An 18,745-nucleotide genomic window follows, 5' to 3' on the forward strand; every position below is an offset into this window, starting at 1 on the left:
ACACACTCCAGCCACATGAGGTCTAGCATTGTCTTGCATTAGGAAGAACCCAGGGCCAACCGCACCAGCATATGGTCTCACAAGGGGTCTGAGGATCTCATCTCGGTACCTAATGGCAGTCAGGCTACCTCTGGCGAGCACATGGAGGGCTGTGCGGCCCCCCAAAGAAATGCCACCCCACACCATGACTGACCCACCGCCAAACCGGTCATGCTGGAGGATGTTGCAGGCAGCAGAACATTCTCCACGGTGTCTCCAGACTCTGTCACGTCTGTCATGTGCTCAGTGTGAACCTGCTTTCATCTGTGAAGAGCACAGGGCGCCAGTGGCGAATTTGCCAATCTTGGTGTTCTCTGGCAAATGCCAAACGTCCTGCACGGTGTTGAGCTGTAAGCACAACCCCCACCTGTGGACGTCGGGCCCTCATACCACCCTCATGGAGTCTGTTTCTGACCATTTGAGCAGACACATGCACATTTGTGGCCTGCTGGAGGTTATTTTGCAGGGCTCTGGCAGTGCTCCTCCTGCTCCTCCTTGCACAAAGGTGGAGGTAGCGGTCCTGCTGCTGGGTTGTTGCCCTCCTACGGCCTCCTCCACGTCTCCTGATGTACTGGCCTGTCTCCTGGTAGCGCCTCCATGCTCTGGACACTACGCTGACAGACACAGCAAACCTTCTTGCCACAGCTCGCATTGATGTGCCATCCTGGATGAGCTGCACTACCTGAGCCACTTGTGTGGGTTGTAGACTCCGTCTCATGCTACCACTAGAGTGAAAGCACCGCCAGCATTCAAAAGTGACCAACACATCAGCCAGGAAGCATAGGAACTGAGAAGTGGTCTGTGGTCACCACCTGCAGAACCACTCCTTTATTGGGGGTGTCTTGCTTATTGCCTCTAATTTCCACCTGTTGTCTATTCCATTTGCACAACAGCATGTGAAATGTATTGTCAATCAGTGTTGCTTCCTAAGTGGACAGTTTGATTTCACAGAAGTGTGATTGACTTGGAGTTACATTGTGTTGTTTAAGTGTTCCCTTTATTTTTTGAGCAGTGTATGTATTGTGTGTAATGTGTCAAGGACAATTGGTCAGATTTTTTACTAATCACATATTTTGTTACAGTATGTTTTCTTATAGTGTCCATAGTAGGCCATTTTGAAATGTACTGTATAAAACCCTCATTATTTCTTTGCTTTTGTAAAAACCCTGAAGAATTCCAAAAGCCGAAATGCAGTGGTTTTTAATTGTAACAATCAAGAAGCTTTTTTATTTACTTCCATTGTCCCAATAGTTTCTGTCTGAGGGAAAGAATTTGACTTAGATTAGGGTTTTTGGCACTCAAAGTTAATCAATCGCTTGATGAAAGTCCTTGCTGTCTCATAAGAGTTTCAAGTGACACTTCAAACACTGTTCCTCCGGCCAAGAGCCAAAAAAAAGGCGATCTTCTCCGTCTGCAAGGCAGCAACCGCCAGGCACTCATGATGTCAAATATATGGCAAGTATGGCAACCGCAGGGAAGAAATGGGATTACAGTATTCAGTCAAGGCTGCTTCTGTGGTGTCTATTGTTTTAGGTCAGATAGCACAGCTCACTGCAGTAGTGGAACACCAGCGTCAGGTAGTAGAGTGACACCAACTGTCTGGAGACATGGCTGTGCGGAGTAGAGGCTCAAAATGGCACCTCAGAAGTCCTTGTCCCAGCCTGACAGCTCATCTGGAGGCTCCTCCAGCTCTGGGGGAAAGATGTCAAAGTGGCTGTGGTCCATCGGCCCCTTCAGCTGGGGAGAGAAACATCAAAGAACACCAGTCAGATACAGTTACATCCAAGAACTCCTTTGACGGTCATATACCTGTACTAAATAATTTTGTGAATAGAGTACTACGCATCCGAACACTTCACCTCTCTCTTCAGTGGGGATATGAGCTTCTGGCATCTCAGCCCCTCCCCGTTGAAGCCCTGGAACCACCTGCAAGACGTAACAAAAAGTTCAGCTATTCATTTTCTGTCAGAACTACAGATCCCATCATCCCCCAGTGCCCACACACTCCACCAGACCCAATACAATACAGAACAGTTGGTATAAATATTGCATACATGCACACACATCACCCCACAAAGACAGATCCCAGCCTATAGGAGTGAACAAAATGTTTTATTCTGCAGGAAGACACACACACACAGGAGTATGCAATCTCAGTAACACTAAAAACAGAATGATTTAGGTCATATTGAACTGCTAATAGGGCCACTAATGTTTACATACCATTTCTACCAAACATCACACGCCTACACAGAACAGGAACATCTCTCTAAAGACCAAACATATGTCAAAATGGCTATCACGATTTTATGATTTGCTTCCTCCAGCTTCGAGCATTAGTGGATGACTGTTGAGAGGAAGCCAGCTCTGCCAGTCCTATGGTCTATGCAATACTGCCTATTGTAACATGATACTGAAGAGAAGGGGGGGTGCTCAACACACATTTGTCTGCACAGTGCAGAGAGGTATGACACCAATGGGTTCTGAAATAATTATCCTAATGTCTCTGGGTGACTGAATGGAGAGAGAATGATCCATAGCCTACTGGTTATGAAGGCACCACTGAGCAAGTTGTTCAAACTGAGCTGGATTTGACATTTGATCAGAAATCCATCATCCATCCGTTAAAGAACAGTAGCTGATTAGTGGCTAGGATCTATCTAGGTGTGTAGTTGGTGTTGATGATGCTTTATTAAAAAGAAGTGGACCTACTTGTGTTTCTTAATGTCGATGATTCCGTTCTTCTTATTGCCAAGCCTATCCACAGGGTTGAGCCTAAAGGTAGGACAATATATATGTACCTGTCATTGTTGACAACCATCTGGACAAACAGAATGCTGACAACATGATTACAGCTAATACCCTATACACACGAAAACAGGTTGATACAGTAGATATGACACAGTCTATTTGATTCCAACCTGGTCTGGTTTGATATGTGATTATTATCAATGCAGGTCCCTCATGGACCAATTACATTCAATTGTTTTTGTCTGGTCAATTACTAAAAGCCCAATTGCTATGTGACTCACTGAGCTGGCCAAAGGATTTGAAACATGGTGCTCACTAGCCTTATCTAGTAGCCTATTTATGGCCAATCGAATATCAACATATTGTTATGCCAGCTGAAAGTGTGTCAAAGTGCGCTCTGGGTCGTTATTACATTCAGAGCTTTGTCAGATTGTCCAGTGCATAAATTCAGAGCATTTCACTCTCTGAGCGTTCAGAGCGCACACTGGACGCTCTGGCCGAAGAGTACAGCAGGGTTTATCTGAGTGTTCTGAACTCACAACGGCAGTCAAGCACACAAGCTAACTGGCTAAAGTTGGCGAACATACTAGCTACTTCCAGACACAAATGAGTGAACACACTCTGCTGCCCTAGCAGGCCCAGTTGGACTGTTTTGATATCATTCTGAGGATTACTGAATGTAACTATGCTAATGGCAACAATTTCATAAAATATTTTAGCAGACATTTACTGTCACCTGTCATATCCACAAGTGAAGGGCGTTGGTAAAGTCCTTAATTATTCTCTCTGGCACCCTCAATACAGCTCTGCTATCGGAGCAGACTGCCAGATTGAATTGACAAACACATCCTTTATATGCTGCCAATTACCACCACGGCAACGTTTAGATCCAGAGGATCTTCGCCAGGTTTACTGGTGTTGAGGTGCTAATTGGGAGAATACAGTCAGTAGGGATTACAAATTCCCTGCCGGTGACTGTTATTAGCACCTCACAACCCTGAGCTGCACACTCCCCTTCCCCCATGACTGGAGCCTGAGAGTCTAGGGGGTACCATAAACCTGCCTCTCAAACGCTCTCTGACCTGTGTGACTTGTGCCCTGATAGGTTGCTAGGGATGTTACTAGGGGGACGGACATCTGTCCATCCTCTTAAATATACAGGTCACACAGTGTCTCTCAAGCAGTGGCAGAGGGCAACGTCTCTGCCCATCAACAACAGGACTCACTCATATCTCTGAACTTAATAGTTGGTTGTTACTATGGCTGTATGCTGCCTTTGTGTATAGCTGTATTGTCATATGTGTAGGTAGCATATACATTTTCATACAGACCTTCATATAGTCCTTCCCTTGTTAATAACCTTGTTGCTCTACTTGTGCTATCAGTTATAGTATTGTGTACAGTGGATTCATTACCTCTGTTTATGCTGTTTCAGAACCAATACCATTCACAGTGGGGAGGACGGCTTAAAATAAAGGCTTCAAAGATATAGAAACCAATTCCGGTCCAGCCATTACCACAAGCCTGTCCTCCCCAATTAAGGTGCCACCAATCTCTTGTGTTCCAGTACCACTGCACTACTTTCTACCAACTTTCCTACTTTTCATTCCCATGTGCATCCCCATATGTGTGTTTAAATAAAGTTCCTGTGTTAACTCTTTCAGTAGCCCTTTCTGTTCTTTTCATGTAGGTTATACTTTATTAGCCCAGCACCTACGTTTTTAAGGATGTGCGTATGACCACAATTATTATTATTATTTTTTTTACATTTTATTTAACCTTTATTTAACTAGGCAAGTCAGTTCAGAACAAATTCTTATTTACAATGACGGCCTACCCCGGCCAAACCCGGACGACGCTGGGCCAATTGTGTGCCGCCCTATGGGGCACTATAGTTCCATTACTTGTGTTGGCTTTACCTCAAACAAAGTAGACAGACAGACACACTGTTCATTTAATTAAACTACAGCCTCTTATTTGTCGCTTAATGGGATTACAACATTAGCAGTTAGTGATGCCACAGCCGCATACTTGCAGAGTCTCCTGATGAGGTCGTCAGGGCGCTTGCTGATCCTCTTGGGGAAGTCAACCTTTTCAATCCCATGGAGGACCATGGTGTAGATCTTTATAGGGTCACTTCCAGAAAATGGTGGGCTGGAAGAGTTGGGTTGGAGGGTAGAATACGGGTAGAAAACAAATAGGGGATCTTGAGGGATCTTGCTCATGATGAACATGACAGGCTCTAGCTAAATGGTATCGTGGATATGCTTGGGACACTTACACACACTGTATTGTCTTATGCAGACCAACAAGCTATCTCAAGTGGGCTGATAGACCCTCATACACTCAACATCCTAGTGTCAAATATGTTACTGTGGTTGTGGAATGTGGCCTAACGTCTAATGGTTCCTCTCAGAGTGAAGTGCCAGAAGAGCCTTATTCAAGATTCAAGCACATACTCAATGTCCACAACACTCCACCCTTTTGGGGCACTGTTATTGTCAAAGGCAGACCACATGTCATACTGTCCTACTGACTCACCTGCCAGTCAGCAGCTCAAAGATGAGGATCCCTAGAGACCAGCAGTCAGCTCCAAAGTCATGGCCCTTGTTCATGATGACCTCCGGGGCCACATACTCTGGGGTCCCACAGAATGTCCATGTCTTCTTCCCCAGGCCAATCCTCTTAGCAAAACCAAAGTCAGCCTGAGGAAATAGACAGATACTGTAACATGGACACCCCTTCAAACGTGGACACCCCTAGTGGTTTTGGCTATAGAAGGCTAGAATGACCTTTCTGAAAAGCTCACAGACTTTCAATTTGGCACCATCATAGGATGCCACCTTTCCAAAAAGTCAGTCCGTCAAATTTCTGCCCTGCTAGAGCTTTCCCGGTCAACTGTAAGTGCTCTTATTGTGAAGTGGAAACATCTAGGAGCAACAACGGCTCAGCCGTGAAGTGGTAGGCCACACAAGCTCACAAAATGGGACAGCAGAGTGCTGAAGCGTGTAGCGAGCAAAAATCATCTGTCCTCAGTTGCAACAATCACTACATAGTTCCAAACTGCCTCTGGAAGCAACGTCAACACAAGAACTGTTCATCGGAAGCTTTCCATGGCCGAGCAGCCGCACACAAGCCTAAGACCACCATTCACAATGCCAAGTGTCGGTTGGAGTGGTGTAAAGCTCGCCACCATTGGACTCTGGAGCAGTGGAAACGCCTTCTCTGGAGTAATGAATCATGCTTCACCAACTGGCAGTCCGATGGATGAATTTGGGTCTGGCGGATGCCAGGAGTACGCTACCTGCCCGAATGAATGGTGCCAACTGTAAAGTTTGGTGGAGGAGGAATAATGGTCTATGGCTAGGTCCCCTTAGTTCCAGGGAAGGGAAATCTTGCGCATATAGTACAATGATATTGTAGAGGATTCTGTGCTTCCAACTTTGTGGCAACAGTTTGGGGAAGGCCCTTTCCTGTTTCAGCATGACAATGCCCCCGTGCACTAAGCAAGGTCCATACAGAAATGGTTTATTGAGATCGGTGTGGAAGAACTTGACTAGGCTGCACAGAACCCTGAACTCAACCCTGTCAAACACTTTTGGGATGAATTGGAACAGCGACTGCGAGCCAGTCCTAATCGCCCAACATCAGTGCCTGACCTCACTAAACCTCTTGTGGCTGAATGGAAGCAAGTCCCAGCAGCAATGTTCCAACATCTAGTGGAAAGCCTTCCCAGAAGAGTGGAGGCTGTTATAGCAGCAAAGGGGGACCAACTCGATATTAATGTCCTTGATTTTGGAATGAGATGTTCGACGAGCAGGTGTCCACATACTTTTGGTCATGTAGTGTATGACTATATACAAACAACTGAAAATGATCAAATTAAGGTCTATTACCATTTTGACATAGCCTTCTGCATCCAGTAGTAGGTTCTCAGGTTTCAGGTCTCTGTAGATGATTCCTCTGGCATGGAGGTAGTCAAAGGCTTCCAGGACACAGGCAATGCAGAAGCGGGCTGTCTGCTCCTCAAAGAAACTCCTGTTTCACAGTCAAGGCCAACATTAAGACACATACTAGGATTTTGTACTGATTACTATCGCTCTTATAATGCCAATCAAAAGTAATGGCATCTTTTTTTGGGCACAAACTCCACTATGGTTCATTGGACAAAGCCTATGGGAAAATGAATGTTTTTGTAGGGTTTTGGAATAAACGTTGAAAATAAAGTCTGTGGTAAACACAGGCTTAAGACATCTTAAACATTTTGTTCTATGAGATCATCTTAATCAGCTAACATAACTTTTTATGAATTTTGAGGCATTTATGTCATTTAAAAAAACACCACGCCCATAAAGGCTTCTTTCCCCATTCATTTTGCCTGGAATTGCTGTACGAACTAGAGGTAAATTCTAAAATGTTTCGCTGTTAGGACTACAAGCTGGCGAGCTCTATTGATTCCAGGCTTTTGAGGTGTTTTAGCAGATGTAAGACAACCTACACTCACATGTCCCGTAGTACACTCCACAGCTCACCACCCAGGCAGACTTCCAGTAGCAAGTACACATACTTGTCATCTCGGAATGTCCGAAACAACCTGGAACACAAAGTGACATTTAGAGGGCTTAGGACCATCTGAACAATGTTACTGTTCTGGAGTTCTTAAAGACATGACTGCTTGACAGGGATCTTCTGCTTCGCAGTATAGTTCTTTGGATGAGGTACTTTCAGGTGTTAAGCTTCTTTTTGTTTGCCTTGGATCTGCTTGTCAATTGAGCCCCAAAGAACAGTTACTAGGAAAGCAGAGTGAGAGAAAGGAGCATTTTGAAAAAGAGAGAGATGTGTGAAGATGGATATGGCATTCAAACTGAACTTTCCTCTTTGAGTGGCAGCTGGAATCAGTGTTTGCCCAGACCTTTTTGTCCTTGAATGTCACAGGGCGGATAAATCAAACCTCAGTCTACACTCAGCGGTGAGACCAAGGACAACGACATTCTCCAAAGGGACTCCTTAGCAACTCCTACTGGACCATAGAACACGTGGAGAGGGGCCTCTCACTCTTAAGAGAAAAAATTCTAGCTTTCCTCTCATGAACCACTTCTTGTTTCATGGTCAACACCCTTCACTTCCACAGTCCCTTTTCCCGTGTCAATCTGAGGGCTGACTTGTCTTATAGGATATTCAGTTAAATGAGACCTTTCACTCTCAAGTCATGGGAGTCATGGCAATGGAACCAAATCACTTGGGAAATAATAAAAATCCCTTTGTCTGAAACTAGCCAGGTTTCCATCCATTTCATGCGGATTAATTACCTGATGTATGAAAAAAGTCATGACTGAGCTGATGGAAACAGGGGATTTTATAAATGCTGACAGACAATTTGTTGTTCGACATGGAGGGAACTTTATGGTCAGTAAAATGGCGGTAGAAACGCCTTTATATGGAAATATAGTAACCATCATATCGAAGTAAATTTGGAGTCAAGCGACGATACAGTACCAGTCAAACGTTTGGGCACACCTACTAATTCAAGGGTTTTTCTTTATTTTTACTATTGTTTTACTATAGTGAAGACATCAAAACTATGAAATAACACACAGAATCATGTAGTAACCAAAAAAGTGTTAAACAGATTCTTCAAAGTAGCCACCCTTTGCCTTGATGACAGCTTTACACACTCTTTGCATTCTCTCAACCAGCTTCATGAGGTAATCACCTGGAATGCATTTCAATTAACAGGTGTACCTTGTTAGAAGTTAATTTGTGGAATTTCTTTCCTTTTTAATGCATTTGAGCCAATCAGTTGTGGTGTTAGGGGGTGGTATACAGAAGATAGACCTATTTGGTAAAATACCAAGTCCATATTATGGCAAGAACAGCTCAAATAAGCAAAGAGAAATGACAGTCCATCATTACTTTAAGACATGAAGGTCAGTCAATGCGGAACATTTCCAGAACTTTGAAAGTTTCTTCAAGTGCAGTCGCAAAAACCATCAAGCGCTATGATGAAACTGGCTCTTATGAGGACCGCCACATGAAAGGAAGACCCAGAGTTACCTCCGCTGCAGAGGATAAGTTCATTAGAGTTAACTGCACCTCAGATTGCAGCCCAAATAAATGCTTCACAAAGTTCAATTCACAGACACATCTCAACACCAACTGTTCAGTGGAGACTGCGTGAATCAGGCCTTTATGGTCAAATTGCTGCAAAGAAACCACTACTAAAGGACACCAATAATAAGAAGAGACTTGCTTGGGCCAAGAAAAACGAGCAATGGACATTAGACCTGTGGAAATCTGTCCTTTGATCTGATGAGTCAAAATTTGAGATTGTTGGTCTTTGCGAGACACAGAGTAGGTGAACGGATGATCTCCTCATGTGTGGTTCCCACCGTGAAGTATGGAGGAGTAGGTGTGATGGTGCTTTGCTGGTGACACACTTTGTGATTGATTTAGAATTCAAGGCACACTTAACCAGCATGGCTACCACAGCATTCTGCAGCGATATGCCATCCCATCTAGTTTGCGCTTAGTGGGACTATCATTTGTTTTTCAACAGGACAATGACCCAAAACACACCTCCAGGCTGTGTAAGGGCTATTTGAGTGCTACATCAGATGACCGGGCCTCCACAATCACATGACCTCAACCCAATTGAGATGGTTTGGGATGAATTAGACCGCAGAGTCAAGGAAAAGCAGCCAACAAGGGCTCTGCATATGTGGGAACTCCTTCAAGACCGTTGGAAAAGTATTCCTCATGAAGCTGGTTGAGAGAATCCCAAGAGTGTGCAAAGCTGTCAAAGGCAAAGGGTGGCTACTTTGAAGAATCTCAAATATAAAACATTTGTTTAACACTTTTTTGGTTACTACATGATCCATATGTGTTATTTCATAGTTTTGATGTCTTCACTATTATTCTACAATGAAGAAAATAGTAAAAATAAAGAAAAACTCTTGAATGAGTAGGTGTGTCCAAACTTTTGACTGGTACTGTATGTTGTGTGGTCCTCCCACTACTACTCGTGAAAGCATGCAGTTTATTAGGCTACAGATTAAATCCATTAATGTGAACTTCACAGGGTGGTGAAAGTGAGCTTGATGCTCCTTTCCAATACATTTTGAAGGTCTTATTCTGGAGACATGATGATCAATGTTTGGCTGCCATTTGACAAATAAAAATTCTCGATCTTATCCATAATAATCTCATCATGTATAGTTAGCCCTACCCACACTGTATCTGTGAGCTGTTGGCTATAGTGCACGTGCCAAGACCAGAGTGGGCACATTTGCAATATTACGTAACGGTTTTTGTGACAAACGATCAGTCGAGTTAACAAATGCAATTGAAACCCATTGAACTTTTTATTCGGTACATTGGAACTATATCGCAAAAGTTATTTTTACGCGCACTATGTCATCAAGCACAGCCTTATATCTGCAATAAGTCCGTTTGATGGAAACACATCTCTGGTGTGAAAATGCGCATATTGTTTTATGCAGATTTTAGAATATTGGCATGAAAATCTGTCGCCAATTGGATGGAAACCTAGTTATACTAGATTACAATATTTGTTTCATGAATTTTAAAACCCATCAAAAGTAAGTGAAAGTAAGACTGGTCTAGGCAGCATTTGCCTCATTTATATTTCAAGTTTGACTTTTGTTTGAAACCACTAAAAACATGCGTTACTCATTGACTAGATGCATACAATACATGCTGTATTAATTTCCATTGTAAATACAAACACTCTCTTCTCTGTTTCATAGATCTGAACAATGAATTTGTCCTTCACTTAACTGTTTGTTTATGCATTCAGCGGATACACGAGGCCCCACTTTGCATAAATGAACCTACTGCGATTGTATGATGTTGTATAACCATACATTGTTTTTATGAAACAATACAGGATCCTAAAAATGCAAATGATGATTGGAAATAGAGTACAAAATCTACAGTGGGGCCTGAAATTGACACTCTTGATAAAAGATGACTATATGAAATAAATCATTTAAATACTGAGCTATATCGTATGCTCAACATTTCATACCCCCAAGACATGCTAACCTCTCACCATTACCAATAACAGGGGAAGTTAGCATTTTATATCATACCCCCAAGACATGCTAACCTCTCACCATTACCAATAACAGGGGAAGTTAGCATTTTATATCATACCCCCAAGACATGCTAACCTCTCACCATTACCAATAACAGGGGAAGTTAGCATTTGAGCATACAATATAGCTAAGTATTTTAATTATTTATTTTATACAGTCATTATTGCTAATCTTTATCAATGGTGTCAATAATTTCAGACCCCACTGTATATGATTTTCCACATGGGAGGCCTTGCAAACATCAATATGTCTCGTCTCCCTCTTCAAATCAAAGTTTATTTGTCACGTGTGCCGAGTACAACAGGTGTAGTAGACCTTACAGTGACAGAGTAGTGGGCCGTGCTCTTTAGATTGAACCTGATTGTCATATGGTCCAGGTGATAGCAGTCATGTTCCATTCATATTGGAACTCCTTTACACTGATATAAACATGTATCATGTGAAGTACTCTAAGAAAACATTGCAGTTGTCAAAGCTTGAACAAAAGCCTGAATAAAAGGCTCTGGATGTTTACACTGCTTTGGGGACTCTGCAATAGGAAGTGTTGTGTGAGGACAACCGGAGAGCATCGTGAGCATGTGACGCAGACCTGACTATGAAGTGTGACTTGGTCAGCTGAAGGATGTTCCTCTCAGAGTAGATGTGCTCCTGTTGTCTCGTGTCCAAAATGTGCTTCTTTTTAATACACTTCAGAGCAAATGTAGTGTCTTCATCTCTCAGTTTCACCTGCAATATAAACATAACTCTTATTGACAGGATGTTACATCGTTTTTATAGCAACTGTAGGCCTATGCCCTCTGCTGTTGTTTTTGCCGTTGCTTTATGGTGTGGTGTGACCCAGACGTCAGGCCACTCACCAGCTCTACTCGGCCGAACCCACCCATGCCCAGTGTGGCTATGACCTCCAGGTCCTGGAAGGGGTCATGGGTGGGGAGGACGGCAATCCTCTCCCTGAGCCGATGCACTTCCTGGGCCTCTGGGGACGAGTCGATAACGGGGGAATGGGGCCTGTGGAAAGAGGGAAGGAGGGAGGGAGGAAGGAAGGAGGGAGGGAGGAAGGAGGGAGGAAGGAGGGAGGGAGGAAGGGGGAACCATTTGGGTTCAACTCCTAAATCTCTGTTTCTGCCCACAGTGGGGCCCTAAAATGTCTGGGGTGGTTGGGTATTTGTCAATGTAACTACCATTTGTTATTTGAATTATGTGGAAACAGTAATTTTGTGGAACTACTTACAGTGCATTTCTCCTCTCGTCACATCGGGAGAGCTCTTCGACATATTTCTTCAGGTACGCCTGCAGTTCCTCATAAGTGCCCACCATCTGGTTGAAGTTGCTGGAGAGGTGGCATAAACACATGACTGGTGTTTCCTTTCATTGTGTGTGTGTGTGGTGTGTGTGTGTGTGTGTGTGTGTGTGTGTGTGTGTGTGTGTGTGTGTGTGTGTGTGTGTGTGTGTGTGTGTGTGTGTGTGTGTGTGCGTGCGTGCGTGCGCGCGCGCACGCACACTCACTCTCTGTCCACCACCAAGCACTGTGTGTCATTCTCAGTAGAGATGATGTTTGCTGAACGCACATCCTCACTGGAAAGAAACAGACAGTCTTATTCAGCAGAGCTACACACAGTTGAATCCAATGGAAATTCACTATAGAATCATGCAATAGCCGCCTTATAATGCATATCTTTGTCAGACAGACAGACATTCCAAGGCCCACTACTCTACAATATTGTGAAAGGATTTGATTGAAACCGCATTGGTAAAATGTGTGGATTGTCAGTCAGGGGGCTAGCAATGACAATTGATAGAAAGTGGACAAACGCATATTAACATGGGAGAACGAGGGAACCGACGTTGTGTTACAAGTGTGTTTGAAACTTGCCTTGGTGCAAGACAAACCAGGCCAGAGTGCTTTTGCCCATTTAACATTTTGAGTCGGTCAAAGCGATCAGTAACAGCTCTTACCTTATGAGGGCTTTTTCTCCAAAGTAGTCGCCTACACCCAGTGTCTTTATCTCCCGCGGCTCAGTACATCCATCTGTGGTCTGGGTGACACACACCTGGCCAGAAACCACAGCATGTTAAGGGCGATCTCTTTTGCCCTCAATCCAAAATGGCAGACTACGTTTTCTGCAATCAAGATTGCGTGATCTATCAAGGCCGGATAAAGCACTTTAACTTCTCTGTAATGCCAGATACGAAAGTGACTCTTTTCAGCTACAAATATGAACCATGTGTCAATCGTGTCTTACCTCTCCTTTAGCTATAATGAAGAAAGTGTTCCCTTCTTCGCCCTCCCGAATGATATACTCTCCTTTATCAAAATAGTCCTATAGGCATGAGACAAAATAATCAACAAATCTTCCCAAATCACCTGTTATAAAAAAAAAGTCTGATTAGAAACAAAGTAAAAGGCTCACAATTTCCAGACAGTCAACGATTTTAGAAAGCTTCTCTTCTGGCAGGTCTCTCAGCAGAGATACACTGTAAAAGATAAGGAAACAGAGATAGTTATTGGGGGAAAAAAATGTGGATTTAGCAATGCAACATATTGCCAACTACTTCAAAGATAACCTAACTTAACAGTAGACACTGAGTATATAAAACATTAAGAACACCTGCTCTTTCCATGACATAGACTGACCAGGTGAAAGCCCACCTTATTGATGTCACTTGATAAATCCACTTCAATCAGTGTAGATGAAGGAGGGGAGGCAGCGTAAAGAAGGATGTTTAAGCCTTCAGACAATTGAGACATGGATTGTGTGTGTGACATTCAGAGAGTGAATGGGCAAGACAAAATATTTAAGTGTCTTTGAACGGGGTATGGTAGTAGCACAGGAGGCTGCTGGCACGTTAATTGGGGAGGACGGGCTCGTGGTAATGGCTGGAGCGGAATGTTGGAACGGAATCAAACACATGGTTTGATGCCATTCCATATATTGCAACACAATATAAGGAAGGTGTTCCTAATGTTACATTTTTATTTCAATTGTTTTTTAATATTGCAGATAAATTGTAGCTTCCATCAATGTAATTGTCTGCATCCCTTCCAATCCCCCATATATTTTTTTGCATTTATTTATATACATATACATACATACACATACATACAAACACACATAAATACATACATATACATATATATATATATACACATCTTTTTTTAAATATATTTTCCTTTATTACGTTTTAACCCTACCACTTCTCTGCTAATTGGAGCAAACTAATGAACAACAACGCTTAGGCTTCTACTTCCAACTTATACATACTATATACATTTTACGGGAACAGTCTATTTTATAATAGTTATATTTTGTTTGTTTTTTCTCCTGTCCTTCCTCTAACCTCAACCTCTCCCATTTATTTCACAAAAGTTCTGAACCTATACACGTTTTACGGACACTGTACAGTATGTTTTACATTAGTTATCTTGTTGTTATTAGCTGTTATTATTCCCAACCTTCAGCTCCATTCAACCCATCGATCTCTTACAGTAACACCATCCATACTGGATTTCTATTTGCCAAACATTAGGTGTTCCTAATGTTTGGCTTCGTCAGTGTACTGTATATGCGTTCGCATCTCAAACTTTCATGCCCTTAGACATCAACGCCTGCTTCAGGGTTGAGGACCAAGCCTCTAGATGTACCTGCGTAGGAAGCTGAAGTACTCTTCTTGTGTGGCCTGTGTAGACTTCATCATAATACTCTGGAAGGTCTGACGATCCAGAGCCCAGATATGAGCCTGGGATACAGCTGGCCATTGGAAATCACAAGTCCAATCAATACACCACACAACATCAGACATTCACAGGGCCAGGTATTCCTAGAACGTTATATGAGTTGGCCAAACATTGCGTGAACATACTTTCAATATGTGAAAAAGGTGTGTGGTTCCTACAGTACTATTCCATGCAAGATTAGAGAAAGCACCTGTGTGAAATATGGTCTTGCACATTCTAATGGCGATTTAATAGTCCCTTAGTGACATCTCATAAAATCGTGTGCCGCCATGCTGCTCTGTCATATGTTGGTAATCATGTATGTCACATGCGTAGGGTTTGTTGCACTTGAGTATGAACACTTCGTTTACGATGTGTGTGGAAAAGTACTGTATCTCAAAGGGGAAATCTTCTCATTCTAGAGACTACTAGTTAAACTCACCTTTCACTGTAGCAGTTCTCTTACAGTTGTACAATATAGCCAACTCTCCAAAGGCAGTCCTGGGACTCATCTCTCCAAGCAATTTGCCATTCTGCGTGACCTTTAGCAGGCCATCTGAAGGGACAAAACCTAGCCTGAGTATAGACAAACAGCCAAAGATATACTGTGTAAGAAGATAATAAAGTCGATATGACCTGCCAGCACATAGAGGTAGTTCCCTGATTCTCCCTCCTGGATGACCAATTGGCCATCAGTGTAGATCCTCTCATACATGCAGTCCACCATCTCCCTCAGGTGCTGCGGATCCAGCTTCTTCAGGAAGTCATTGTTCATGATAGCGTCATTGATTAGCTTCTTGGTGCTAGGAGCAGGAGGAGCACAGATAAGAGGCAAAGACACTCTACTTTTAGAGGTCAAAGGCTTGTTTCACCTCCATATCAATCTTCATCCAGCGTTTTAGTTGGAATTCAAATATCAGCTTTGACAGCAAGTCAAGTAAATTGGTACTTGGAGCAGAAATGGGCAGATTATTTTGAATAATGTGGTTTTATTGCCTCTGGATAACATTTCTGAACAAAGGGATTCAATGTATTGCAGTAAAGTATTAGGATAGCACACCAAAAGTCAAATTATTTCCCCTTAAACAGCCCACTAAGCCCTACATACAGTAGGGGCTGCTAACTGGTGGTTGAGTCTGCACCACCATGAGTAAACGCTTCAACGACGGCGTTACTACTGTATTTATACTACAGCATTCATTCTTTCACAGATGGACAAAGCACTATGTTGTCACTAGTCTCTAAACCGGCCACATGAAAGACAAACTGTTGATGTAGTACCGTTAGTGCTGTCAGTTTCGCCCTGTATCGCTCTTAACTACAAGGCCTATGTTATCACATCAGACAGCCGAGGGCCCGTCCATTAACCTAAAATCGACCTGGTGAATGAACTAAAGCAGGAGAGTATGAGGCAGGCAACCGAGGTCTGCATAATTGAAGCCATAATTATCCAGTCCATACATATTGCATATTGATGCTCAACGCCTTTGTTTCCCCGTGTGCCTTCCAATTATCCCCAATGCTAATACAGGCCTTCGAATCTCCTTGGAGTGGCAGACACTACAAAGGCTTGGCCAGAGCTGTTGTTCTTTCAAGAGAGTCAGACAGTTTTCCTGAGAACACTTGGGCCGAGAATCAATCAGAACACAGATTTGGACAATGCGCCGTTTTAAAGGTCATTTACAATTAAACCGACATATGCTCTTCTTCCTGTGAACGTGGTCTCCGTGAACACGGGAACATCTGACTTTAAAACGTGCATTGCGGCCCAAAGCAAGATACCCATACCTACATGTACAAATTACCTCGACTAACCTGTACCCCCGCACATTGACTCGGTACCGGTACCCCCTGTATATAGCCTCGTTATTGTTATTTTATTTTTTACTTTAGTTTATTTAGGAAATATTTTCTTGAACTGCGTTGTTGGTTAAGGGCTTGTAAGTAAGCGTTTCACGGTAAAGTCTACACCTGTTGTATTCGGCGCGTGTGACAATTAAAACGTGATTTGATTTGATTTGAGATCAAATTGAATCCCGGCATAGTTCTTTTTTAATTTGCATGTAGCCTATACCAGACACCGGCATTCAGTGAGAACAAATAAGGATTAAAGGCAGGCTTTATCATCACAGACCCAGCTGATTGCTTCTAGCCTATTGGGAAATAGGTTAGAATGTAATTAAATGTGGGAGAATGAGACAATAGGAACAAGTACAATGGAGGACAATCAGTCTGGGATGTCCAGCACTACATGGAAATGTTTCTAGAGTTATTATCCCTTCCGATATCCTCAACAACATTCTGTGGTACTGTTGATGTCTGACACTCACCTGGAGTCCTTGCGGACACGGGCCCTCTCTATGGACACATGTTGGGCTCTGAAACCCCCGCAGAAGTGCCCTGAGGTGGGCTCGGCCGACACGCCCTCCTTGGCCTTGAGCCTGCAGTGGACCTCCACGGCCACCCTGTGGAAGCGGGTGGGACCCTGGTTGATGACACTGAGCATGCGGTGGCTGTGGTAATTGGGAGCCGGAGCGGAGCGGCTCAGGCTGTTGTAGCCGATGGCATCCTGGAGCTTTTCTATATGGGAGACTTTAGCCTCCAGCTCTCTCTGCAGGCTTTGCAGCTGCAGCTCCTGGGCCTTAAATTCCTGGTCCCTCTGGGCCAGCTGCTCTTCTAGGTGGGCTATCCTGAGCCTCAGGGGCTCCGTGTCCCACACTGGGCTGCCCTGAGGCTCCACCTTGAGGCTGGAGGCCAGGCATCTGTCCTCTGGCAGTGGGGCTTTGATTGAACCGTTGCCCATGGCCAGCTGTTGGCTGGCCACCATAGGAAAGCTCTTGGTCACCCTCGTCTTGTCACTGATAGGTCTCCGTCTGGTGAAAAGTCTCCTTTCTCCTTGAGAAGAATGTTATGCTTTATGTTACTTTTTGGGGCTCTTATCGAGATTTGGTAGCTAACAAAATCAATGGCGGCCCGCTGGAGATCAGGGCACCTGGGGACGTGCTCTGCGTGTCTGGTCGGTATTTGGCCATGATTACTACAAGTTTAGATAGCTAGCTAGACTAATTTACCAATCTAAACAATTGTTAACTTGTTGGATAATTGAGTGAACATGGATAATTGACATGGATAATTGAGTGACTGTAAGTGACTGACATAACAAGATAAAAATTGCTGATGCACAACCAAATTTCAAACTTGCACCTTGTGTATTCTACTATTCTTACTATTTCTTTTTACCCCCTTTTTCTCCCCAATTTTGTGATATCCAATTTCAATCTTGTCTCATCGCTGCAACTCTCCAACGAGCTCGGGAGAGGTGAAGGTCGAGTCATGCGTCCTCCGAAACATGACCCGCCAAACCGCGCCTCTTAACACCCGCCCGCTTAACCCGGATGCCAGCTGCACCAATGTGTCAGAGGAAACACCGTTCAACTGATGACCGTAGTCAGCCTGCAGGTGCCGGGCCTGCCACAAGGAGTCGCTAGAGGACGATGAGCCAAGTAAAGCCCCCCGGCCAAACCCTCCCCTTACCCGGAAGCCGCTGCGCCACTTTGGAGACCTATTCTAACTCTTAACAGTAAGTTCAGACCCCGACTGAGTTTTGTGGAGAGAACATTTCGCAATTTTATAACACATTTCATGCAATTCTACAAATTTTGCCATGGGCAGAGGGAAAACATTTCTGTTTTACAGCTAATTTCCTGTAATTCTACACCTTTTGCCATGACTTATGCCATGTTAATGATGTTTGAGTGAGAGTGACTAACAAAATCAATGGGGGCCCCCTGGAGGTCAGGGACCCTGGGAACGTGCCCTGCATGCCTGGTCGGTATAGGGCCATGATTACTACAAGTTTAGATAGCTGGCTAAACTTCCTTACCAATCTAAAAATTGTTAGCTGACAGAGCTAATTGAGTGACTGTCAGTGACTGACATAACAATATAAAAATTGCTGATGCACAAATGACAAAATGTTGAACTTGCACCTTGTGTATTCTACTATTCTAACTCTAAACAGTAAGTTAAGACCCTGACTGAGTTTATAAAAATAAAACATTTGGGGGGGGGGGGGGGGCAACTGCTTATAGCTGGAGCCGTCCCTGCTTTAATGTTAAAATAG

At 43.6% G+C, this 18,745-nt stretch overlaps 1 pseudogene across 1 annotated transcript; it reads right to left on the reverse strand.

Moving 5' to 3' along the window:
* Positions 1 to 881: 881 nt before the first annotated feature.
* LOC106608672 (cGMP-dependent protein kinase 2-like) lies at positions 882 to 17,511 on the reverse strand (annotated as a pseudogene). Its single transcript, XR_014379080.1, has 18 exons — positions 16,953 to 17,511; positions 15,259 to 15,425; positions 15,065 to 15,178; positions 14,551 to 14,656; positions 13,319 to 13,382; positions 13,151 to 13,228; positions 12,864 to 12,958; positions 12,414 to 12,482; positions 12,132 to 12,237; positions 11,765 to 11,875; positions 11,497 to 11,633; positions 7,295 to 7,384; positions 6,687 to 6,828; positions 5,332 to 5,495; positions 4,822 to 4,944; positions 2,752 to 2,814; positions 1,899 to 1,965; positions 882 to 1,776 (listed from the first exon to the last, which is right to left on the reverse strand). The product of XR_014379080.1 is annotated as a cGMP-dependent protein kinase 2-like (transcript).
* Between the last annotated feature and the right edge of the window lie 1,234 nt (positions 17,512 to 18,745).

Source organism: Salmo salar, chromosome 01 (genome assembly GCF_965601325.2).
Source record: "Salmo salar chromosome 01, fSalSal1, whole genome shotgun sequence".
Taxonomy (NCBI): domain Eukaryota; kingdom Metazoa; phylum Chordata; class Actinopteri; order Salmoniformes; family Salmonidae; genus Salmo; species Salmo salar.